This window comes from Pagrus pagrus, assembly GCF_965226575.1.
Source record: "Pagrus pagrus genome assembly, chromosome: 1".
Taxonomy (NCBI): Eukaryota; Metazoa; Chordata; class Actinopteri; order Spariformes; family Sparidae; genus Pagrus; species Pagrus pagrus.
In genome coordinates, this window is record NC_140185.1 from 28580934 (window position 1) to 28607212 (window position 26279).

Genomic DNA, 26279 nt, shown 5'->3' on the forward strand with positions numbered 1-26279 from the left:
CCATCGATCACGGATGACGTTGTTCCCGGATGGATTGAAAAAAAAAAAAAAGTAGTGTATAAAACGCTTAAAGGGGTCACCAAATATACTTGGGTGGCCAGCACGAGAAAACTGTATGTGTGGGAAACACTGGATTCGAAGAGTTAGTTCAGTAACGTTACCTCGAGCCCAAGTAGTGTTGTTAAATTGAAAGCTACTTGGAGCAAACGTGAAATGAGGATGAGCTAAAAGTCAAAATAGCCAGGGCAGACAGGCTAATGTTAGCACTGACAAGCGACTGCTGGACAGCTCTCACAAACAAAAGTTAACCTTACAACTACCTGTAACTTCATCAGTGCTGACTGGGAGATGCAGTCCAGTTTACTTCTTTTCTCTAGAGCTGGTACAGCGACAAGACAAAGTGCAGATTTAAGTCAAGTTAGACTAGTGTGCTCTTCACTTAGGGCCTCTCCATCCAGCATGTGTCAGACAGCCTCAACAGGGGCTGACGCGTTGTGCAGGAGCTCATTAAGTCAATTCAGCGTTGGATGACATGGAACGTGGCTCTTGTATTTCATATAATTTTGCCTTTGTTTCCCCCTCACTTCTTATTTATTAACTATTAATGTACTAATTATCAGTTAATGGGTCTCTACTCATCCCTATTCTAGATTCAAGTTTCTGTTTCAGTTGACTCAGTAGTACAGTTGGACAGAAGTGGGCACAATGGGTCACAGACAGTAGTGCAGACAAGCTGGCTTACAGACAGAGTAACAGACAGAGTGGCAGGCAGACAAGCAGACAGTAGATTTGGGCTTTATGACCTGCTGCTATGGGATACACACAAACACACACACACACACACACACACACACACACACACCAGTTGGGATATCCAGACCTGCCACTGAACAGGATTACCTCTGTCATGGGAGGACTGGTATCCCCTCATCAGCACACACACACATAGACACACACACAAATGCACACACACACACACACACACACACACACACACACACACACACACACACACACACACACACACCATAATGGTTCACTGGGCAAGCTGATAAGAATGTGAGTGAATGAGTGTGTGTGTTTGTGCGTATATGTGTGTGTTGAGAAGTCTCTGATGGCACGGATTAGGGACTCTTGACTCTCTCAGTCTCTCAGCGACGAACCAACCAGCACAAAAACATGCACAGACACACACACACACACACACAAACAGAAGTGGTGGTACAGTACAGAGTGCTGCTTTAGATTTCACTTTAGTGCTTGCTACAGCACATATTTGACTCCACAAAATATTATGTACAGTGAAATCCAGTAGAGGAGGAGTTGTTGAGGAGTTGGAAGCAGAAAATGTGTTTCTTAGTGACAATAGATAGAAAAAAGAAATATAGTGTTGTACAAGAACAATGCCATGCTCTCGTATTTCAATTTAATATTTCAATACGTGTACTATGCCAGATTGTTATACTGTTTGCATGCTGCATTTTAAAGTGGGCGACCATTTCAGAGTTAAAGTCCCTTTAGTGTCTTATTCATTTTTTGTCGTTACTAGAAACAATAAAGAAAGGAAAGCATAAAAATGACTTTTGATACAATCATGAATAACCTGTAGGGAGATGTTTGAATACCCACAGGGCAAGTTGGTCAAACACAAACATATAAGCGCTGACCACATACAGTACATGGCACCCCTCCGACCTCTTTCTCAATGAGTAGTGATCCATGCAATGCAGTGGGAAGGGGCTTGAAGCTTTGATAAAAGCATGTGTGTTTGTGTCCTAAAGGTCATTGTTTTCAGACTCTTGGAGACAATACGCTTTCTAATGGCAACTTGCATAATTTTGAAGATTGCTACTGCTCAGATATTTACAGTTAAAATCTATTTACATTCAATTTGATTTAGGAAGTCAATATATGAAAGGGTATGCCACTTTACTACCAACATTTAAGCTCTATTAATATTCCTTCAAAAAATAAAGCTTTTTAGAGACAAACAAACAAATAGCCGTGATTTCATAATCCAAATCAAAATGTTTTCTGCAATCACAATTTCACAGGGATACACTGAGTGGTAAGCATCAGGATTCCAGTGGAAGACAGAGAATTGCAATGGTTGGAAATACAGAAATGGGAATAGCATGTCAGAATGAGAGAGAGAGAGAGGACAAGATGAATGTTAGAGAAAGAGAGAAGGAGCACTTAACCTCTGGTTAGTGGGGTCAGATCCCTGTGGTAGTGGGGGAAGAAGGGCCCTGCACATGCACACGCACTCCCACGCGCACACACACAGAAATACAGATGCATTCAGCAGCACGCATATACACAAAATCTTTTTCACGCACACTGTGCATCTACATGCGGCCACTTTTCTTCGGTTTCAATTCTTGAGGGGGACATTTGGACCCGAGAAGATCTCTCACCCTAAAAACCTCTCAGTCTCCCTCTTAGACACAAACACACAAATACCTAGTGCCATTCACAGACATATACCCAAAGGGCTTGGCTTGGGAAAAAACTCTTTAATAACACATTCATCTCCCAAACTGCTGGCTATTCTTTTGAAATTTATCAACATTTTCACGGCTTGGAATGGTAGAGACAATACACAATGATTGAGAGACAGAGAGAGAGAGGAGAGAGAGAGAGGGAGAGAGAGAGGGGAGGAAAGACAGACAGAAGAAACAGAAATAGAGATGGACAAAAAAGACAGACAGAAAAAATGAACCAGACGGAAAGAAAAAGGGAAACAGACAGATACACAGAGAGCAGAAAGAGAGAGCAAGTGAGTGCAACTCAGAGAGAGAGAGAGCATCAATTATTTAGTGAAGGTAACGTGAAGCTTCCTTGGATCAGGCAAACTGCTGGCTCTTCCCCAGAGAAAAGAGAGAATGAATTAGAGTGAATTTATTAGAGACCGTGTGTGTGTGTGTGTGTCGGTGTGTGTGTGTGTGTGTGCGCGCCTCACTACGGTCCAGGCACCCACCCTGGTTTCTGCTACTGTGTGGCTGCACACACACGCACGCACGCACGCTCACACTCACACACACACACACACACACACACACACACACACACACACACACACACACACACACACACACAAACAGATCCTGAGAATCCCAAGCCTGTTTCCAGGTTCATTAATAAAACAGCAGCTCTTTATATGTGCTCTTCCCCTTGCTGTCTTGCCTTTCATCCTCTGTTTGTTCACACACACAGTGGGATTTTGCTGTGTGTGTGTTTGTGTGTGTGTGTGTGTGTGTGTGTGTGTGTGTGTGTGTAAACTCCTACTGGGATTAGGGGATGGCCCAACTGTTTGTTCATCAGTCAGACAATAGTCGACCCCACTGTGGTACATATAAAAATCTGATCTCTCTTTCATCATGGGTAAAGGGAAACACCACTGAATTCAAGCTTTTCTGGGCTCTTTGAGGTAAATTCCTCTTGTTGATTCAGACCTCTGATTCAATGTTTCAGCTCTCTTTTATTAGTATTTCAAAAGGATATAGAATTTAAACTACTTTAAGTTTATTGTATTTTCAAGAAATATCTCTAAAAAAATAATTTGCGGGGTTTGTTTTATAGTCAACAACAGAAAATCTGTTTCTGTCTAAAAGCTGTTAAAGAATGACATTAACGTATAAAAATGTTTGGAAGGCAAAGGAGATTTAGAGATACTTTCTAAAGAAATTGCATTGTGATTGCTGACTGATAAAAAGCTGACATCTTTTTATTTCTGCTATTGATCCAAATGCCACTCACATGCAACATGTCCAAGAAAACTTAAAAAAGTTGTAGCAGGACACAAGCTGCTTCTCAGATTATTTGGTGTTGTTACTATCTGCTTGATACGTGTACTTTTCAGTTCAATTTACGCATTATTAATTTTAAATGTTCTTATACATCTTATCCTCCCTGAAGATGAACTCTGCATCAGCACACACGGATAGACAAAATCCGCTTTTCCCATTAAAATCAGTGCAACATCGCAGAGTGTCTGCTTTCCCCATTAGACATTTCAAGTGTTTTTGGTGACAAGAAAACAAGCATTTGTGGAAACTGCCCTGTACACCAAATAACCATCTCTTACTCACGCCTGGATGGGTCTGCCAGCCACAGGCAGACAGACAGACACGCACACAGACACACACGCAGACCAACCCCGTTAATCATCTTCATTTCAACCTGTTTTACTCTTTCTCTGCTTCTCTCTCTCTCTCACACACACAAAGACACACACAAACACACAAGGCAAACACTTTAACAGCTCTGGACTAGAGAGGGATCATTCCGGTTTACTGAGATGGAAAATGTGAGTCAGAGCAACACTTCCCTGGGTATTCTCCCTGTCTACCTCCCTGTCTTACTGTCAAGCTGTCAGCCTTTCTGTCTCACCTTTCCTCCTTTTCTCTGACACAACTTTACTCTTGCATCATAGCTCTATCTTTCTGTTGCACCATCTGGATATCTCACTCCCTGTCAATCCTTATTTGATATTCTTTATTATTATTCCCATTATACAGAAGCCTCAGAGAAGCAAATTCTAGTCTTTTTGCCAATTTATTCTGTAAATTGTTAGACTTTTTAGACGCAGTTCAGTCAAATGCTTAGGATTTTAAAGTTTAAGAAAAAAAGGCTGCTGTTCAGCATCTATGAAAGCACTCAGCAGTCATAATCATGTCCCTTAGTTCTAATTTAATTATGCGGCTGTCAGTCTTGATCATGTGAAGGTGGGAAAAAAAATTAATATTGAATTTGAAATGAACTTGCATTGAAAAATTAAAAAGTACTATTGTGTAAGCACAACAGACTATGCCTTGTACACCAGCAGGTAATTAGGTAACCAAATGTTAAAGCAAAACACAGAAAAAATACTGTAGTTAGCTTTGCTGAAAAGATGACCATAACACCATCTAAAAAACAATGTGTGTTACTTTGGATTCAACTTTATAGATGGATGAATTATGCATAAAGGTAAAAATCTTTGCTGTCATTTAAAAATTTAACTGCATTATAGCAACATACTCTAACAACAAATCAAACAAATTTAGTTATTAGCTTTTTATTGAAGTAAGGTAGTGGAGACACAGTAAATGAATGCAACCTCAATTCTATAGATTGAGAAGTGGAAGTTATTTGACTTAGTTCAAGCACTTCAAGGCTTTAATGGGCATACAGCTCCTCTGGTTAGAATAATAAGTCCAGATGAATACAAATGTCTGGTTCTTTGAATATCTTCGAAGGTATAAGCCTCTGTAAATAAAAATAAAGAATAAATACAAAAACAAAATTGACTATGGCTCCCATGTTGCATTTCGGTAAGAAATATCCAAGTACCAAGCCCATTACTCTGCAATGTTTGCTGCCAATGTCAAGCGGAAGCTAAAGATTACACCGCTGAGAAAAAAAAAAGAATAGAAACTGCGGTTTAATCTGTTTAGATTCAGAGTCAAATTTGGATTAATGCAGCACATATGGTGCCATGTTTTATTCACAAATTCAACAACAAAGCATCTCATGTTTCTAAGTAACATGTATTTGAGAATTATGCTTATATGACATGTCTGCCGTATATGCCATGCATTACTACTGATTTTTCCTACTTATTAAACCTCACGCATCAAGCAGATTATGCATCACTTCCTGCATAGCAGACTTTTTTTTTTATAGAAAGGCAGACTATAGATTACATGCTGAAGTTTATCTGAAATAAACAGGTTTAATCACTGTTCAATAATTTTTGTTGTAAATAAAGTAGAAAAACTTTCTTACTCTCTCTATGGACGTCATACAGACAGTCCTATTAATACAATATTACTCATGTCTGTTTTTGATTTCCTTTCCCTCGGTGCCTATCTCAATTCATTTTCATTCTTCAGCTCCACCCTGCCTGTTTCAACCCAGAATATTTCTCTTTCATTCACGGTCTCATCATTTCTACCATCTCCATACAAACGAAATGTCTTTCTCTAAACCTGTCTGTTTATTCCCTCTTCCAGTGTTTTGTATGTGTATAAATGTATTTGGAGTACCAACTGAATAGCAAATATGTATGTGAGGTATGTAAGCCTCATGTAGAATTGTGTATGTTTGTGTATCTTTGTGCGCTTTTGTGTTAGTGTGAATTAGCGATTGTCTTAAGTCTGTGAATACATATGGCTGACTCAGTGATTCTGTCTACAACACAGCAGCTGCATCTTATCTGCACCGCTGTGACGTGTGTGTCTGTGTGTGTGTGTGTGTGTGTGTGTGTGTGTGTGTGTGTGTGTGTGTGTGTGTGCATGGTATCTGGAATAGAAATCTTAACAGTTTTCCACATTAGAGAAGGGGAAACGTCAGAATGCTATTGTAAGAGATCCACTTCCTGTCCGATAAGCAAAAATCTCTCTCTCTTCCTCTCAGTCTCTCCCTCTCTCTCTCTAACTCACTCACACACATACACACACACACACACACACACACACACAGAAATCCTGACAAGCAAAATTTGCTTTCTATTTCTTCCCATTCTCCCTCTTTCTATCTTTTTGCCGTTGCTCTCCATCAGTCTCTGTTTCTCTCTCTTTCTCTAATAAGCAGAGGTTTGCTGCTGAGGGCAGACAGGGCAGTGCAGATGAAAGAAAAGCAAAGACAAGCACACAGAGAGAAAGACAGCAAGAAAGAGGAGCAGTGAGTTTATAAGGAAGAGTGCAACAGCAAAATTGCAAAACAGAGAGTTAAGATCTTGTTTGTCCCTTCAATGTTCACATTGTGAATAAAACTGAAAAGCACAGTTGTAGAAAATAAACCAAACAATGATTTGTTAAGCCATTTGGGAACTGAGTTTTAAGGATCCGTGTCCACATAACAATTCATTCTGGCAGTGAAGTGCTGGCACAACACTCACCAGCAACATTCAGTGTACGCCAGATTTGCTCCAACAAATGGACTTTTCTGTCTCTTTTATGATAGTTTCTGTCTGATACACCTCAGGATAGACAGACAAAGCCAGAACAAGCTTCTCCACCATTTTCTTGATTACCAGGGTGACAGGTGACGGGTCATATATATTATATGATTGGATGCCTGAAAGAGATCGACAGTGAGGACCCCAGTGCCTTCCTGAAAAGTCAATTTTCAACTAGAAGCTCTCGGAGCAGCCGCACAAAAAGGTGGAAGATGCGGAAAAAGAACTGAATCAACCACACAACTGAAGCTTTGAATGTTCGCTGTTGATTACCACCGAAGCTCCGGAGCCCAAAGAATTGTATTCTGGGCAGCCCTGCCTGACACATATGAGAAGTACTAATACCATACCAACAAAATAGACATTCTACCTCATTATATATTGAGGCCACTATTTCTGATATTTGCAAAATATTGAGGTAAAGACAAAATAGACTAAATTCAATTTGAAAGGCTTGTATTTGTAATATATAAAATACAAAAACTCTATTCTACAAAACTGTAATTATGATGACAATTTGCTGTAGTTTGTGGATGTGTTACACTTTGTTTAGCTCAGCACTTCAACCAGTTACATCATATACCTCTCTTTTTCTTCTTCTCTGCCTCATTCTCTTATGTTTTCCTCTCTCTTTCTTCTTCTAACTTCTTTCTCCCCTTATCCTCTTCTCTTTATCTTTACCTCACCCCTATCTTTTCCTTGTCTGTCTTCTTTTCTCATTCTCCCTTATCCCTATCTACTCTCTTCATCTCCCCTCATCTTTTTCATCCTCTTCTCCTTCATCCTCTATTCATCTTCCTTCTCCCTCTCCTTACCATGACCCTGTCATCTCTCCCTGTCCAATTTCCCCAGTTACCCCATCCATCTCACTCTTTCCCACCCTTTCTTTCCTTTGCTAATGCTTTGCTCACTTAATCTCCCCAAATTCTCCACTTTTACTCTTCATCGTCATTTTTTTACCCCCTCGTAGTTTTCTCCTCCTACTCTTCCAGTTGACCCGTGTTGACCCCTAGTGTTAACCGTCATGGTAACAGTGTGAATGTTTTCCCCTGCGGGGCCATGGACTATCAGTGGGTGACTGCAGTCCACACAAATTGCCTCACCATGACACCCACTCTGATATTCTTCCACGTCTCTGGAGTAAAGACCTGGGCCTCTAGTTTAATGGTGTTAAAGTGGCAAAGCTGGCCAGTAAAATATGCTTTCAGTGTCAGTCCTACTCCACCAATACGAAAGAGGAGATAAGTCTTTGCCACCAGGTGAAAAAAACATAAGTCAAACTTGACAACTGTCTTCAAAGTATTTACAACAAACCGGTATCAAGAACAAACAAGTGCAATAGTCAGTGCTTGAAGTGGAAAAAAATAAGTGTTGGTACTGCTGTTATTCACATTGCTTCTACAGTACTTCAACAAGGAAGTTAAAAGATTATCTGCAGGGAGGTCTTCTCTGCTGCCTGCAGCCTGTGTGCCTCTGCTCATCTCTAAGGAATAAATACGTAAAAACACAAGCACGAACAGCAAGGACACTATTTTCTAATAGATAATCAGTGTGTTTTCTTGCAAGATTCGCTTGCGTATATATGGCAGAGACCATATATACTCAAATGATCGCTGCAGATAATGAGTAGGAGCTTTGCACTGCGGTGTACTCTATATGAACAGCCCAACTGGTTAAAATGGGCAATGAAAGGAGGCGGGCTGTGCTACGATATGCTTGTGGTCCCAGCATCCCAGGCGTGATACGGAAAGGGCAGAAAAGTGTAGCTACAGGTTGTGAGAAGTTTCGGTACGCAAGAAAAAGTCACGGTTAATCATAAGAGTAAAATGTAAAAGTGCTGGTCCTGCGTACCAGTCAGTACCAGCCCACTTAAATACATGGCAATGGTAAAATACTGTGCTACAAGGAGATGCCATTTACCACCTCAGCAACAATGCACTGGGTTGGTATTGACTGGTTATGCCAGTTTATCGCCCTAATCATATTAGCTGATATCTGCCTACAGAAAGTCTTAATTCAATTAAAGTACATGTCTGTCTTTATATTTAACAGCAATCTGTTGGTAGGATACGTAATACCAGGGCTCTAAGACTCTGGACTGAAAAATCTGCAGTTATTTTGTGTGTATGTGGTTGTGTGTGTGGATAGGGGTGGGGGGCTCCATGTATTTGCCTGTGGGTCACAGTAGGCCCATCTGTTGTAAACCAAACTGAATCATACACACAGCTAGAAAAACTCTCCCGCTTACCTGACCTCATGATACCCCTTCTCTTTCTTTCTCTCGCTCATACTCTTGCAATATATACTGTATATACATGGTGTGTGTGTGTGTGTGTGTGTGTGTGTGCATTCAGAGTGCTTCCTATTGGCCTGTGATGAGATTCATGGACAGTGGATTTTTCTCCAGTAGTTATACTGAGTTTTATCGTACTCATGCCTACTCTTACAAATGGCATATTAGGTTATACAATAATGCTTGATACAATGCTTATACAATGTTGCTTGAATAAGTAAATGCATGTAGAAAAAGCAGTTGTGTGGTGGGAAAAATGTGAGGAGGTAAAATAAGACAGGGCTTTCGAAAAAGGCACAAAGTGGGCCACATGTCTGTCCAGGTATCATTTTACAAAGTCAATCATTTCAGAAGTCAAATGCACAAACCCCACACCAAAACCCCAGGATGACAACAGACAAGTATATGTATATATTACATATACCTGTACAAGTATAGTATATCAATGCATTTATCATATACGGGACTTACTTACTCAACACTCCTACTTAATAGCCCACATATGTAACTCTTGTATTTGCTTATTAAAGCTAAATGTAGCACAACTTAAAAGCAAAGCAACAGTGAGGAAATTCCAACTATACCACCAGACAACACCAGTCACCAACCACACACAAGTAAAAGCCCAGACTGGCCCTGTCCATGGTGCTGAGACAGCATGAAAAGACAAACTTCAGCTACATTCAAGGAAAATCACCACATCCACAACGGCGAAGTATGTTTGTACAGACGCCATTTTTTTTGCCAAGCCAATAGAAAATAGCAAAAATGTATGTAGATATTTCTTGAACAACGTGCTTTAAAATAAAACAGCACACTGAAATAATAAATAATGCCAAAATAATGAGTAAGGTAGTTGTATTTGACTCACCGACTGCTGTTATTTGCAGAAGAAAGTTCAAGAACAACATCTTCCCACTGGAGTTAATGTCTTCCACCACAGCCTCCACGGTAAAATGGCCAAGTTTCTCGTATCTAGGTCCAGTCTTTAAGTAACTTACTTGGGTCTCCCATTAGACTGTATTTGCACTCAGTAATCGTTTAGAGCATTTTTTATTTTATTTTACTAAGTTGTCCCTCCGTCGCTGCTAGCTAACGTTAGCTTAGTTTAGGACACACACAAGGGGACGTTAGCTGTTATAACAACGTTAATTGAAGCTAACGCTAGCTGGTGAATGTAACTTACTAAAAATAACGCTAATTTTCCAAATTATTTCAAATAAACAGCATTACTTTCTTTCTCGCTTTCCGTGACAGTTTGTTCCCCCCACTCTCAGTTTTATCTCTGCTGTATTATGGTGGTATTTTTTTCCCCTAATCAACTTCACCTGGCCTCTCCTCTGTAGACGACGTGATGGCCTCTGACAGTGCAATACCCTCTTTCACCACACAAGATAACTCATAGTAATCAGAGGGGCGCTGTTGAGGCAACAATACAGTAAAAACACAGTAACTGCTACTGGACAAGACCAGTCGTGAAAGAAGTACTCAGATCTTTTACTTAAGTACTCCACTATAAGTAAAAGATCTGCTGAATTATATTATATTATAAGTAAAAGTGCTCTTTATGCAGAAAAAAATGTTCCCTGTCAGTAGTTTATTCTTATATATGGCTGCTGCATGAATGTATATGTTGCATGTTAATGCCATAGATGTTTAAGGTTGAGCTAACTTTTACTAGTTTATACACTGATGGGTAGTTTAATCTCCAGCAATGCATCACAATCAGTAAAATCATCAGCTGTCCTGATAGGACCATGGTCAACTTTTCATGAGCTCAGAAAAACAGGCCTGTTTTAAGATTTGTGACTATACATTTTCTGCTAGTCCTTTTTTTTTTCTTTTAAAGAGTTTCATTAGCTTAAATAGTAGCCTTTTTCTGAGATGTAGTGGAGAGGTTACAGTTAAAAAATGGAAGTGCTCAAGTGAAGTAGGCGTTCAAGGATCTCACAATTCTACTTGCAAACTTGCATTTGTAGTAAAGTAAGGACAGTACTTAAGTAGATGTACTTACAGGACTTGAAAATATTGGACATTTTTATTTAAAAAATTCTTAAAACAGCAGTAGATTAAATAAGAGGATGTTTGGCTCGCATGCGAGTAAGACTGTGAGAATAGATTTTATTCTTCTGTTTACCTTGGATGGTTTACATGTCAATGCGAAATCATTCAAATACTTTTAAATGAATGCTTTGGAAGTTACGATTGACATAAATATATAAATGTAATACGTTTTACTGCTTTCTTTGTATGCTGTTTACATTTTCCCCCACCCCCTAGGAAGGCTATGAAAGTGCCTATTTCCAAGCTGTCTTGGAGGCTCATCCTCCTGAAATTGCCAGTATGGAGCATGGATACATTGCACTATGATCTATTTCAGCTGACATGTTTTCTGGGCTTTTAAACAGCATTTTTTCTTACACTGCCTCAGAGAAACACATATAAGCTGCATCACAAGCTCGCTGGACTGCAGCTTTTGCGAGAAAAAAATTTCAATGACAAATTTGGGTTTTATAGCTGCTGGAAGGCCCAAGGCACAGTCTCTGCACTGTTTGGAGCTTTACAAAGACAAGGAGGCCAAGGGCAAAGTGCCCAGAGTATTACTAGCTGCATAAAAAGATATGACTGAGGGGGACCAGAAATAAAATACCTTTAGTTTATGCACTTTTGAGTGGGAGATGTGCTTTTAGTGAGAAGGTTTAGGCCTATGCACCTGCAGATGCTCTGACTCTCCTTATATTACACTATAATGCTACTTTGGGTCATTGTTTAATAAGCTGTAAATATTCTGGCAACATAAAAGAAAAAAATATTTCGTTTCGCTGTATTTTTCCGCTTCTAACTCACTGCCCAGAATTACTTTCTTTCCTGTGGTAGCAAAAGTAAATATTTCCTACTTTCTGTAAAGTTCAAACAAACATCTTAGAAGGAAGTAAGCGAGATTTAGAGAAGAGAGGAGTAGCAGTGAGAAGAGAGATGAGGTATGTACACTGTTTTCTGTCTGTGTTTGTGCTCTATATCCTGAGATAGGGAAAAAAGTTATGAATATGCATAAAGCAAAGCGCTACACGCAGGTGACATGCTTGACTTGTGTTACTGCTTGTGAACGACTGCGCTAGAAAAATGTTTTCTCTCCTTCTCTTCGGAACAAGGGAGTGAGGGAGAGAAGAAGAGCAATCTCTTGGGAACACTTTTCTTTTTCAGTCTGTGGATGAAAAACCAACACACTAATGATGCAGACACACATGCAAAGGAGCACAAAACCATTTAACTCACACAAGCAGCCACAAGAAGATTCAAATATATACCCCCAACCACACACACAAAACCTGACAAAACTGTATGCAAACACTTTTCAAAGAGTATTTCAGGGGAATATTCTGCCCTCTTTTCCAACTCATTTAGAGTTTGTTGTGAGCTAGCTGCAGACTTTACAGTCAGACATTAAAGCAGAGATCCATTTAACAGAATTTTAATATGTTCCCCTTATTATCTTGGACAGTTTGGTCTAAATTTTGAGACATGAGAACAAGCTGATTCTCCAGTTAGAGGTCAGAAAACTGAAGCTCTAATCTCTCTTGTCATAAAATTTTGGAGACAGATAAGTCATCTCTTAAGACGAAGACCATTACTCATATTAAAGAATCCCCTGATAAGGGGACTTCAGCTGGACAAGAAAAAGTGCAGAAAAGTTTGAACGTGTTTTCAAGAGGAAGTGTGCTGAAAAAAGAGGAGATATACAGAGCAGACGGAGTATCTCTCAAGGGAAAACCAAGAAGCCAGTTTTACAGTAAGACAGATCCTCAGAGAACAGAGAGAAAAACACACACATCCAAAGGTTAATATAGCGCCCCGTTTCTCCCATATACGCGCCATACCGGAAAATCTGAATCCTGATTTAGCAACACTCTGTCAAGCGTGAGTCATGCCAATAAGAGTTATTGACAAGTAGCAGAGAAAAGAGGTGTGAGAGGGATTCTCAGGAGAGAGCACAACACTCAGCCAGTTTTTCAGGCATCTCAGTCTATGTGCCAGGTGTTATGGTGTTTGATTTGTTTATCCATAAGCGATGGGAACTGCTGTGGATGACCCCAGCACGGGTAATTTTGAAAAAATAAACTGTGCATGTGTGAATAGGTCTCATTGGTCGAAGGAGTATGATACATACACCATTCTGTACAGCACCATATTTAGGGTATGACACAAACATTTCATTGTATATCATGTTGTCTATTTAGGGCCTTTTTTCCATCTTGACTATTTCCAGGATGAGTGGCCTAAAACTTGTTGCAAGTTGGCGTTTTGGAGCCTAAACCAAGTATTTTTTGTTGCCTAAACCTAACCAAACTGCAACCTTTTGACAGCGTTGATAACAGTGCAAAAGCCATATTATATGGCATAAAACGTGAACAGCAAGCTTTATTTACTGACGCTAGAGTGGTAGGTAAATCGTCATAATTTGAAGTTTGAGGCCAAGCTGCTGTTTTAATGAGTTCAGAGTGAGAACCTGTTGTTTTTGCTGAAAAAGGGTATATTTACCATATTAAAATCCTGAACATGGAACCTATTGTACTCCTTCTCACCCATTAAAATTCCAGAATATATGAATATGCAAATATTTTTAATTTCACAAGTTGAGCTGCTGGTACAAGATGTCTTCCACTTCATTGTAAAGTCTATTCTCACTAAATGTGCACATGAGGCTCCAAGTTTCCATATCACACTTGTGTATGCTGAATATTGGACCTGGATTGCCTTCCAAACTATTTGTGATGTCACAAATCATTCTCGGTGGCCCGCCTCTTAAAACCAGATTTTCAATGAGGGCAGACAAACTTTGAGCAATGAATGTGAAAACAGCCTTCTGGTGTCAAACTCTGCACATACATCATTCTACTCAGTGACGCTCCAACATTTAACTGCAGGAAGAAGCAGACGATTTTGAAAACAGCATCTTTGTCTGGCAGAATATGATGGGACTAGTAAAAGAAGAGAAAAACAGTGTTGAGAGAGGTGGCTGAAGGGAGGAAAAAGAAAACAGAACAGGAGGTGGTACAAAGGGGATTTAGGGAGAGGGATATGGAGGTAGGGGTGAGGGAAGATGAGGGAGGTGAGCGGGGTCAGACAGCGGGAGGAAGCTAATGTCTTTATTTCCTGGTGAGGTGGGACCTTGCATTTACCCCTGAGGTCAGTGGTCATGGACAGGGTCACTGGGGGTGCTGTGAGGGGGGTATCTCCATACAGAGGAAGAGAGAGAATATCTATATAACAGACAGAAGTGGAGAGAACAAGAGCCAGAGACGGAGTAATGGGAGAAAGAGGGGGAAAGGAAGAAGAGGGAGACCTAGTTTCAGTCAGGAGGGGAATGTGCAGAGGTGGAAAGGTTGAGACAGGTTGAGGAGGTGAGAGCACTCGAGGGAGAGGGGAGGGGGACACACGCACACACATGAAATAATTGTAGATCTGGACTATAACTGCAGGGATGGTGTATGGGTCTTGTTTGAGGTTGTGTGTGTGTTTTTGTTGCATGTATACTGTACATCTGCATTGTGCGTGCAACTGTTTATTTTTGAACATGCATTCCCTCGTCTCTAGAGGCCCCGCCGACGCAGCTGACAGATAAACACAAACTGATGTGATATATAACTCTTTCTCTAGAGTATTGTTGAGAGTTATCCTCTTAAAGCACTTGACTTACTGCCTCTTATTGACGTAAATCACATTTGTCATATACAGTGCGATGAATATCTAGTCTCACCCCGTCTCTGTGGCTTACTGGCTTTAATTCCAACATGTAACTGCATTAGCAGCAATCATATGAGATAAGTTTAACATTAACATGGTAAGATAAAACAGAGATTAAATCTCTATCTTTATTGTTCCTCGAGAGTATTGTTATTGCATTTACTCCTATTGAAGTGCTCAGCCTGGTGCTTTTCATTAACCTGTTATTACACCTGCTATTTAATAATGTGATGTTAAATATTTTATGGATCTTTAATGTGATGCTTTTGTTGATTTGTTTTAGCATCATTGTGATGTCTATTTGTGGAAGTGGTAGTAGTACTATATGTGTGTACGTTTGTGTATGTGTGTAAAGTATTCCCTTGGACCCTCTTTTTCTGTCAGTGTTGACGCTTACAGTGGTCTCTTCCTGCTAATTAATGGTAGCTTTGAAACTGGGACTCTCCATCATAGACAGCTCAAACACACACATATGCACACACAGTATTATGCAAATTAAGACCTGTAGTGTAAGTGAGCCCACTATACACTTGTGTATGTATATATATAGGAACTTATACATGTACATACAACTTACAAAAGTGTGCGCCACACAAGTTTCTTTACCAATGAGATATAATGTTAGATAAATAGATGCTGTTTTATTGTACCCATACAATGACACAGTTACATATTTATATATTGTCTTCCTTTGCTTTAATAACTAACTTTGAACACGATGTTGTCTTAAGTATCGTGCCCTAATTAGGATGTTCACATATTCACATTATTTATATTTCTTTCTTTCTTCTACTTTGAAACAACTTGAGAAGAAAAACATGTTTGTTTTGTTGCCAGTCATAAATGAATACACCGTGCACCTCCAAAAGTAGTTCAGTAACATGGTACTGTACAGTTGTAGTACCATAACAGCTAACCAAGGGATCTACAAATGGAAGGTGCTGATACCGTGAACTCCAGTTGTCCAAAAAAACAACCATAGATATTAAATTCATGTAAAGATCTTTCATTGTACATATATGTGAGAACAATGCCTTTTCATGGTCATCTACACAGTAATGTCTGTGTGTGTGTGTGTGTGTGTGTGTGTGTGTGTGTGTGTGTGTGTGTGTTTGTGTATTTGTATATCTCTGTGTGCAGAAACAATGGCGTATCTCGGTCAGCGATATGATTCATGAAAATGGCCCGCTGACTGGAGTCACACTGAGAGAGAACAGTCTGTTCTCCAAAAATACCTCATCTGACTAATACTATGGCAGAAGCACACATACACACACACTCACACAACTTAATAAACACTCAAATGCAAGACTTGCCTCTTAAAATTGTAGGGTAAAAGGTAATAAAAGTACGTATACAAGTTTTCTTCACCTTTAACTCATTTTCATTTTTTCCCCAGGATTTCTGATGGTTCAGCATTGACATGTGTATGACAGAATGTGACCCGGGATATTACAGTATAAATAGCCTCTCACAGCCTCAGTTCACTTTTAGACCCTCTATTGCTGTCCAGTTCTAGTTATTCCTGTCGTACCTCTGGATGACTGTGATACAGCAGGTTAAAAATATCCGTTTACCTTTCTGAGCTACAATGGCACCGTGTCAGTAAATACAGCTTGGTCATTCATTAAGGAAACGTCCACCATAACTCAAGACAACAACAAAGTCTATTGAAAACGTCCAAGGTTTAAAGCTTTGAAGTCTTACAAACTTATGCGGTGCCATAACAGGAGCTTTCTTCATATTTTCCTCCCGTCCAAGCATTCCTAGAGGGATTGAGTGACTCAGCAGATTTTCATGGCTGGTTTTAAGCAATTTGTAAACCATATTTAGGTCTAATTGTAGAGCTGTTTCTTCTTTTCAGTCATGGTGTCATCTGTATCAAACAGTGACTCAGCAGGCTAAAAATATGTCTCTGGTCTGAGTTTTCCTTCAGACCCATATTTCTATCTTGTTCTGGAGTTATTCTTGTTCCCGGTCTCAGTATTGGACATCTGTATGACAGAATGTGATTCAGTCAGCTATAAATATGAATGGCCTTTCTGCTCGGCCAGCCACGCGGATTAGCAACTCTTCCTGCTTTTCCACTAGGCTCACACACACACACACACACACACGCACACACACACATTCTCACTGGCCAATGCTCACTACTCTGCACATAAACGCACACACTGGGAGAGAGATGCTGTCTGTGGCATACCAAAATACACAGTTGTTTACCCCCGATTTCTCACCGTTTCTCTTTTGTTTTTCATTATGTTTTGATCTCTCAGTGTATAACTACTTGGTTATACACTGAGAGGGGACTAGGTTTTCTCCAGACAAACTCTGATGGTACCAAAAAGTGAATGTCGCCGAACGTTGGTCTGGTTGATTTGATTTTATGCACAAGTTGATCTATCAACAAAGTGTCTTTTGATAAAAGAATCTCAACCCAAGGTTCAGAAAATGTCATGCATATTTCAACAGATGCTCGTGTACATGGAGAAGATTCTAACCCATGACTTTATTCTATGATGGTCTTTGTTGTCTTATGCAAATGGCCTTCTTGATTTTTCTTGGTTGTCCACTGTCCACATTCCTGTGACTTGGCTCCAGTTGATCTGAACATAAAAGAACAGACGGTCTGCAGGCAGCTTTTGGGGAGGTCAACATGTTTCATTTTACTTTGCCCATTTGTAAGTGGGGAACTTTTAGGCATTGGACATATTCAAACAAATCTGCTTGCTATGTAGATGCAGAACACAGTCAGGCAACTGTTTTTATCAGTTGTACAAAACCAATGTATTGATCCTGTTAGCCAGTATTTCGCTGAGGTGGGAGGAAAATAAAGCCCTTATACCAAGACAGGATTGTTGTGTTCTGCATACTGATATAGTAAAACACCTTGTAGGTGTCCATCATCCTGGGTACCATCATTTTGATGTAACTTTTTTTAAAATTTCATTTTAATGGTTTCCTTGTGATATTTACAAAGATATATAACAGAGTTGAATTAGAAAGCTATATTTTTATGAGGAGCTTTCTACAAGACAACACAAAAATGACTGAGTGCAATATTTGAGTTTGAATATTACCTGTTTTCAAAAGAATTGAAGAGAAATATGTAAATTATAGGTTAGGTTAGAAAAGATTTTCGGCAATGGAGTCAATGCTTGTGAAAGTGAACAAATAAATAACAGTGCTTCTGTTTTTCTTGGGTTTTGGCATGTCTAACATTCTGACAGGTGCAACACATTAAATGATTCTTAGTTAATAAAACACAGATTTTGGATAATAATTTACAAGTATAGTGTTTTAAACATTATGACAATATATCTCCTGTCCTTTATATTGATTCTCTCAACACAGAGATAACCAATATTATAATAGTTGTGAGTCAAGTCCATCTGGTCAGTCTGAGGCCTCTTCCTGTTTCCATGCCACCTCAAACATCCAAAGCTCATAAGTAGAGACAATCATCTGTCATTACACAGACCCTGCACCATTACCACCTATGGAAACAGCTGTCTGTGTTGTGTAAAAGTTCATGGAAAAAGGTCTGATCCTTGTTAGTACCATGACACTGTCCCCCGTGGAGTAAAAGGCACCTGCTCATGTGATGCCCTTCAGTGCCCCTGAGGTGGCACGGAAGCACTGTTAAAGGCTGGGTTAAATTTTTCATTAAACCGACACTTTAGACTGAAATATACCAATAATAATCTTAAAAAAATAATTTTGAACAGAACATGTCTGAAATGTTACATCTTCCCGAGTCTCCAGTACAAAGTCCATCATCGACATTATTAAATATCCTGATTTAATGGCGGACATCTAAAACGAACATCGCAAATTGTCATTCAGGCTCGTTGACCTCGATCACTTAATGCCCAGTCTACCCATTATGTTCCATGTTGGATCTTCACTTGACACTGGTACTTATATATTAATACATGTGATCGGTGGGTATGATCTGGTTTCAATGAAAATACTATGGCTGGTACATGATACTCATAGAAGGGGAAAAACCAGATCATCAGTGCCTTAGATTACCGCTGACACACACACACATACACACAAACACACACACACGGACACCAGACAACCACTTTGGTCCTGTGACCACGAGACATTTAACAGGGAGTCTGATTGAATTAAGGGAGTCATGTCTTCTTATCACCAGATTGAAGGTATCAATGTATTTGTATCCACTGCTGTTATTAATAGCCCTCAAGAGGCAACTAGACACCGTAAAGTGGGGTGACAAACAGATCCTCGGGTTATTAATAGAAGGAGATGGAAAACTATGATCAACAAGCAGAGAGAGAGAGAGAGCGAGAGAGAGAGAGAGAAGGAGGAAAATTCTGACACCGATACTTAGGGGCCAGAATAAGATGGTGGTGGAGAAGGTGCGCGTGAGAGTCTTTATTTTGATATGATGTGGTGTTATATTAAATTTCACAGTTATGGATCAAAAGGAAACAGAATATACAAGGTAATATATTCATCATGGCATATGAAAATATGTATACAGTGTGTCAAAGTGTGCTGATGAATGCATTGAAAGTTATTATTGCTGTAATATTTTCAGTGACCTTAGACACTTTGGAAGAATAACCGCTTGGGAATCTGTACATTTCTAATTTCTTGAAATGTCTTTACAAATTGTATCACGAGAAACCTCCAGTTGTTCCTGTCTTCTAAATGCAATACGTTGATGGTGTGGAGACGAGCAAGCTGTTGATACGGGTTTCAATTCTCAGCCAATCAAAAAGTCATCTCTTTTATCATGGCCTCAGACACACTGGTGTTGCAATGTGTCAGATTTAACGGCCCTGTCAGTTTTGTTTCAGATTTAAATGGATGTTATGGACAGAGTGGAGAATGACGCAGAGACATAGCAGAAGAAGACTGACACTGATTCGGAAAACAAGACTACAGTGTCAACTCTCCAAACATTCTGATGCTTAAAATCAGCTTCACACAGATATTAATCCATGATTTGCTATGGTATTTTCTAATACTTTTCTAATGAGGATTTAGCTTTTACATGTCTAAATGCTCATGCCAATCAAGCCATTTGAATTGAATTGAAATGTTAAGTGAAATGGTAAGCTCAAGTAGTTTGGTGAGGTCAAAGGTCAAAAGTCGAATTGCACAGCCATTAAACTGCCTTTTATCTAGTTTTGGCAATCATCCTGATGTCACACTATGCAATATGTGAAAATTTTAGTGAAAAAAAAACTAGCCAGCCCTGGCTCTTCCTGATCCAAAGCTAACACCTAAATCCGGACTCTTCCGCAGCAGATACGCAAGGCTTCTATTTTTGCCGTGTGCCGGAGCACGGCGCATCAATTCAGTCGAATGCAGCAGAGAGCAGACAAGAAGTCAGATACCGAAACAATATCATAACATCCGATTAATTTTCAGAATAAAACACTAAAAGTGAAATGTTATGGGTCAAATGTTCTGAAGTATCGATTTGAGGTGGCTGTGGGAGATATTGTCTCATAGAGAGGTGGTTACCGTTCCTCACAGTAGACAGAAGAGCCTGTGATTATCAGTTTCAAACAAACAGCTGAAACTGGAGCAGAATGCACACACATTCAAACACTCACACCTCTGAGTATAAAGGGGTGGACAGTTTGCTGTACTCTCTTTTCTTTCTATTTCCATCAAAAGGCAGGTGAATACAGAGTACAGAGCGATGAGGAAGGAGGTCTGTATCAGATCAGTATCAGCCGGAAAAGATAGTCCCACCTCCCTCTCTCCCTCTCCTTCCATCCCATTACCACTGGCCATCCTGTGACCTCTGACCTGTGCACTTAGCTGCATCTAGCTTACCTACACTAAAGCTGAGGAGGCAAACGTCAGCTATGCTGGAAGTGCTCGGTCACAACCGGCCAAGAGGCAACACTCTTTGCCATGGCTCCCTTTAAGTCAGTGCTAATAATAAGTGTATCCACATGGAAACGTATTCAAAATCATTATTCAGGAAACATAGATAAAAAATGACTGTTTTGTACATTCCTGAGATTTACAGGGTGTCAGTTAAGATGTTACAAGTTTAGAGCTCATCAGTTATTTTCAGCTACCTATGATTTGTGTGAGATAGCGTACCTGTGATTGGCAGAAAAGTAAGGGGGACGTTTGTTCTTTTTCCTGCTAGTTTAAGGAGAGGCAGTTAGTCTATAAGCAGGTCTCAAAGAGAAAGGCTGCGGCCCACAGTAGGCTCTGTACAGTTTGCTATAACAAATCAAACTATGTAGCATCTTGCAGCCATCTCTGCAATATAAAGTAATAAGAAGTTGAATATACATTATTAGCATCATACAGTATAAAACATGAATTAACTTTTTTTTTCCCCACCATTATATGTTTTAGTTTTGTAATAGAGTAGAGAGTCCTGACCAGCCTTGCGAGAATCAAAGCTGCCACTGGAAACTGGGCAGAAAGTGCTCCCTTTAGAGCTTGATATATTGTTTTAGACTGTGTTTTAGCCGATTGAAAACATTGGCTGATTACCCTCATAAGACGCTATTTGGCAAGAGGTGAGGTGTGCTCATTTTCTCCCTTGGAGTGCCCCTCACATTAAGTTTTGCTCCTTTTGGTCACGGTCACGTAGGTCTACCTGCCCTTCAGGGATTTGTATATTCCACTAGGAAAACAAGGTCACCTTTGTCTAACTCTATAGATGTTGCCAATCACCATCCTGGGGAAAAATAAAATAAAATAAACTTCAGTGGAGGCCCATTACACGACCGGACCAGACCGGACCGGTCCTCTGAGTGGTTAGCATGGATACACAGAGCAGCTGCTGGGCAGCGCTCTGCTCTTCATGCAGAATGGAAAAGCTTTCATTTTCTGGATATCTTTTTCACATTGTGCTGCTCCTTGTTCAGTACTCTGAATTAAAAGTAGTCAGTAGGCTGCACAGACAGTGAACGAAACAGAGCAGGGGGTGAGCAAGAAAGAGAATGAGAAAGAGAGACAGAGAGAGAGGAAAACAGTCAAATAAAACTTCAAGAATATTCAGCTTTTCCTTTGGCGGTCCTTCAGTGACAATGCACAATATGCATTCAGTAAAAACATAGAGTTTAAAAATGTAAACATGCACAAAGAGTCGAGAGCGTATATGTGGCTATATCTGAGTGAATGAAAAGGAATAGCTCTTATATAAACTCTTCATGCCAGCACTCTTGATTATTCAGCAGGTTTAGTTAGGGTATCTCTTGATTATGTTATGTGTCTATGAAGGACAAGCAAAGGCTTAAAAATATCATCGTTTATAATCATAAAATCATGATCAACATCCTCTGCTATGCTTTTGACAAGACAGACCGATGGAAGTATCTATTTGCTCTAAATCTATGAGCAACACCAGGCAATGTCCTATCTATCTTTAGTAATTCCATGAATACAGTGCTGAGGGGCAAAACATGCTGTCCTCCTGCTAATGAAGCTTTCAGCCCTCCGCCACAACCACACAATGACAGCTGGCAGGGGAGGGGCAGGAACTACATGCCATGAAATAAGAGGGGGTAAAAATTGATTAGCAATTTTCATTTGCGCTAAGCTAAACAAAAGAAGGCTGCTGCCCTACTCTGCATATCATCATGGGGTGGGAGAGGAGGAGGGTACGCAGTGTTGATGGTGTTGGGGTGGGATGGGAAGCGATCTTTCAGAGCTCAAGGCGTCTATTGTTTAGTTAGAGAGGATGTGGGTGTGGGGGAGCAAAGGGGGACGGGTGAGACAAGAGGACTAGGGATGGGGGAAGAGTGACAAGAGGGGAGACATGAGGGACGCTGAGGACAGAAGAAAAGGAAAAGGGAAAGAGTGAAGTAGAGGAGTGAGAGAAGGAAGTGAGAGACAAGGAGGCAGGAGGTAGTGGGGTTGAAAGGAGCAATATACCACTTTTACACCAATGATTAACTGGTGTATTCTTGTTTTTTTAAACATGAAAAGATTCTGTTGATATTTTTTTTCATGTTTTCCACTAAAATTCTTACATATTGCCACTTTAAATGTGTATTCACATCTGTGGCACTGGGTACAGTTCTGTTGTCCAATTGGGAAATGAGTTAAAAAATGTTGAGGAAAAGAGTAATGGGGTGGGGCAAGTCTGAGAGGACAGAGGTAGAAAGTGCCGGGAGAGAAAAGCGAGTGCGGTGTCCAAGAGTTCATGACCAATTCTGAAAATTAAAGCTGGACCAGGACAGCGTTGCAGCGCTCTTTGAAAACAAAAGCAGAGTGGCAGGGCAAAAAAAACGACACCCCCATCACTTTTAAGTTATTAAAGCCACTGAATACTGAGGCTCTGACAATGGAGAAATTTGCCAACACTGAGGAAAAAAAAAACTGCTGTACGTCTGCAGTACTGTGGCCAAGCCATGTTGTTGTATGGGCAGTTTTCTTGAAGGGTTTTTTGGCATGACCAGGATGCATGATGGTTTATTAACAGCGACACTAATGCACCTTTGTGTGTGCATGTGTGTGTGTGTCTGTACTTTCAGCAGGTTGTCATTAATTTTCAGTGGCTTAAACACACACACACACACACACACACACACACACACACACACACACACACGGTAATAAATGCAAAAAAGGCGAGAAAAATAGCAGCTGGTAAGTGAGTGAGAGGGGGAGAAAAAAATCAACAACTTTTAACCAAAACACTGTACACAACTCTAAATTTAATTTTCTGCAAGATTAAGCACAATAATGACTAGCTTTATAAAAACCCGTAACTAATGGCTTCCAATGAGCCAATCTATAGGCATTGATCTGCTCAGTATCTCATAGACTTGCAGTGCAAAGCCTATAAATGAAGGAGGAAGGAGCCAGAAGGAGACAGACAAAAAGAAGGGTAGAGGGTAGAGCTAAATGGAAAAAAGATAAGAACTCCACCAGTTGACAATCAAACATTCGTGCACACCTTTCACAGGGATTGGCTAGGTGTGTGGCGGTGAGAATGCCAGTTTTATCATGCATCTGTTGGCATGCAGCGGGAACAAAAATATAGTTCGTAATACACTGGCATTCATATAGGCTTTTCAGTGTTGTGCCTTGCTGGCTTTTTCTTGTCTGCTACTCACAGTGTTTTTTTGTTTGTTCATTTTGTTTGCATGACAAAACATTTGGAGACCATCGGGGGATTCCTCTTGGTGAAATATATATATAAATATCAGTTATGTAGTGTGCAAACGACTTCAAGATACCCAATTACAAGACAGAAAGTTGTGTAGTGTAAACAGTGTGAGCCATGTAGTTTGACCAAGGTACAGTATAAGCAGATTTTGACCTTATCTCTCAAGCTCTATTTTGTCATTCTGTGCATGATAACCTCTTTTCACCACTTTCCTGAGTTTGGCCATTTAAAAAAGGAATAGACTTGTCTTTTTTTATGCTTTATACATTATGAGTGCTAGTCTGTGTTGAGCATCACTCTGTATTTATTTATCAGTTAATTGTCTGTGCATCTAATTCTGGATTTAGCTCAAGTTAGAAGCTTAAGTGTAAACAGGGGCTCTAACCAAGCACAATACTGTACAAATAATTGCCATGTGTCACTGCTCTTTAAGATAATAATGAATATCATCTATCTAGTGTTTGCACTGATCCTTTAACGACAGCTGTGTCTGCAGGAAGCAGAAAGGCAGCGCTAAACAAGAGCACAGCTGGAGTTAAAACATGTCACAATAAAAATCATTATTATATTTTTTAAAGGTTATTAGGGCAATTAGCTATCTAGTGGTATTCTACATCGCTAATCCTACACTTGACAGCTTTTTAGAGGCTCACTGACTAAGAACTAAAGGTGGTGGCATGTGAGGAGGAGGAGGGGGGAGTGAAATGAAACAATCCTCTGCTGAGAACGCACAGAAGCTTAAATCCGGAGAGGGCTGCTTGCGTTAATCCCCATGGATTAAGCTTCTAAATACTCCTATTCAAGCCAATTAATTCATGCATATATCTGTCTCCAGCTCTTTTCATGTCATTTAGCATGATGGAGGGCGACTTCCTGGGAAATCAGGAGGAGGGTGGATATGTATCTACATTAATGCACGCAGGTCTCTCTCTTCAGGACCATGCAGCTACATACATCGTGATGCGGCGCAGACACACACACACACACACACACACACACACACCCACCCACACACACACACACACACACACACAGGCACACACACGACACTGCAGAGGTATACATTGAGAGTTTAAAGGGGTGAAATGATGGTGGGAGGGTGAGGATTGAGAGGGGCCTCCAGAAGTTGACTGACGTATTCTGACAGCTGAATACTAATCATCAGATCAACCTCTGGCTAAATCTACAGGATCTCACTGGGGCTTCTGGCTGGGAGAAGCATAAAAAGGATTAGCAGTAAATACAGAAGGCTTATAGAGAACAGAGAGACATCAGTGGACAAACTTAACAACTTAAAACAAAAGGTTGGGACAGGGAAAGAACTCAGGGTGCAAAGGATGGCAGGAAGTGGACAGTAGACGAGTTGATGTAATAATTATGGAAATTATTTTGGTGGTTTTTCCAAGGATATTACAATCATCCAAACAAATATATTAAGAGGAAAGAGAGAAAAAAAAATATCAGCTGCTCAACTGTCCTGTCCTCTTTGGGAGTTAAGGTCCAGCCACACCAAGAACAAGAGCATCCACAATGATGAACAATAGCGCTCTGTAAACAGCTGTGTCAGCATAGCAAGATGGATATTGATGGCCTGTTACTGCTGTAAGTCCCACAGAGGAACAAACAAAAAAAAAACCCAAGGGATATGGGCTCACGAAATTCTTAAAAGATGAGAGGAGTTAGGAGAATCTGACACTCTTTTACAAGAGTTGTTCCCTTTAGAAAACAATCTTGTGTATGCTTTTACATAATTTTTTTCCAGCGTTTTTTGTGGCGTCGGACCATCTCCATCATTTATCTGACGACCAAAACAGGTAATTTATGCCAAACCGTGTTGTAAACCTAACCCTAATCAAGTTTTTTTGTGTCTAAACCTTAGCAGAGCAAAAGCACAGCGTTGTGACAAAAGAGAAATAGAAAATTCAACCAAACAAATGGAAAGTAACCCTGTTTTAACGTATCTGTGGGTTAGAAATGTCTCATCTTGCGTTATTGTTATTGTTACAGTTAGTGTTGTTGGTGTGGACGGCCCTTAACTTCACTCCTCTATGTTCCAAATATCATTGAATCTCCTGTTAAAGTAGAGTGCTGGACTAATACAAATATGAAGGTTACAGAAGAAAGAAAGACAGAAAGAAAGAAAGAAAGAAAGAAAGAAAGAAGGA

At 40.0% G+C, this 26279-nt stretch overlaps 1 protein-coding gene across 8 annotated transcripts in view; it reads right to left on the reverse strand.

Moving 5' to 3' along the window:
• The window catches only part of esrrga (estrogen-related receptor gamma a), a 123333-nt gene extending 112733 nt beyond the window's left edge, over nucleotides 1–10600 (reverse strand). For 7 of the 8 annotated variants that reach the window (XM_084354279.1, XM_084354285.1, XM_084354283.1 and 4 more), the window contains exon 1: nucleotides 10108–10557. The gene's annotated coding sequence lies outside the window, so the exon portion shown is untranslated. The other variant, XM_084354280.1, reaches the window with a different exon arrangement.
• Nucleotides 10601–26279: the final 15679 nt, after the last annotated feature.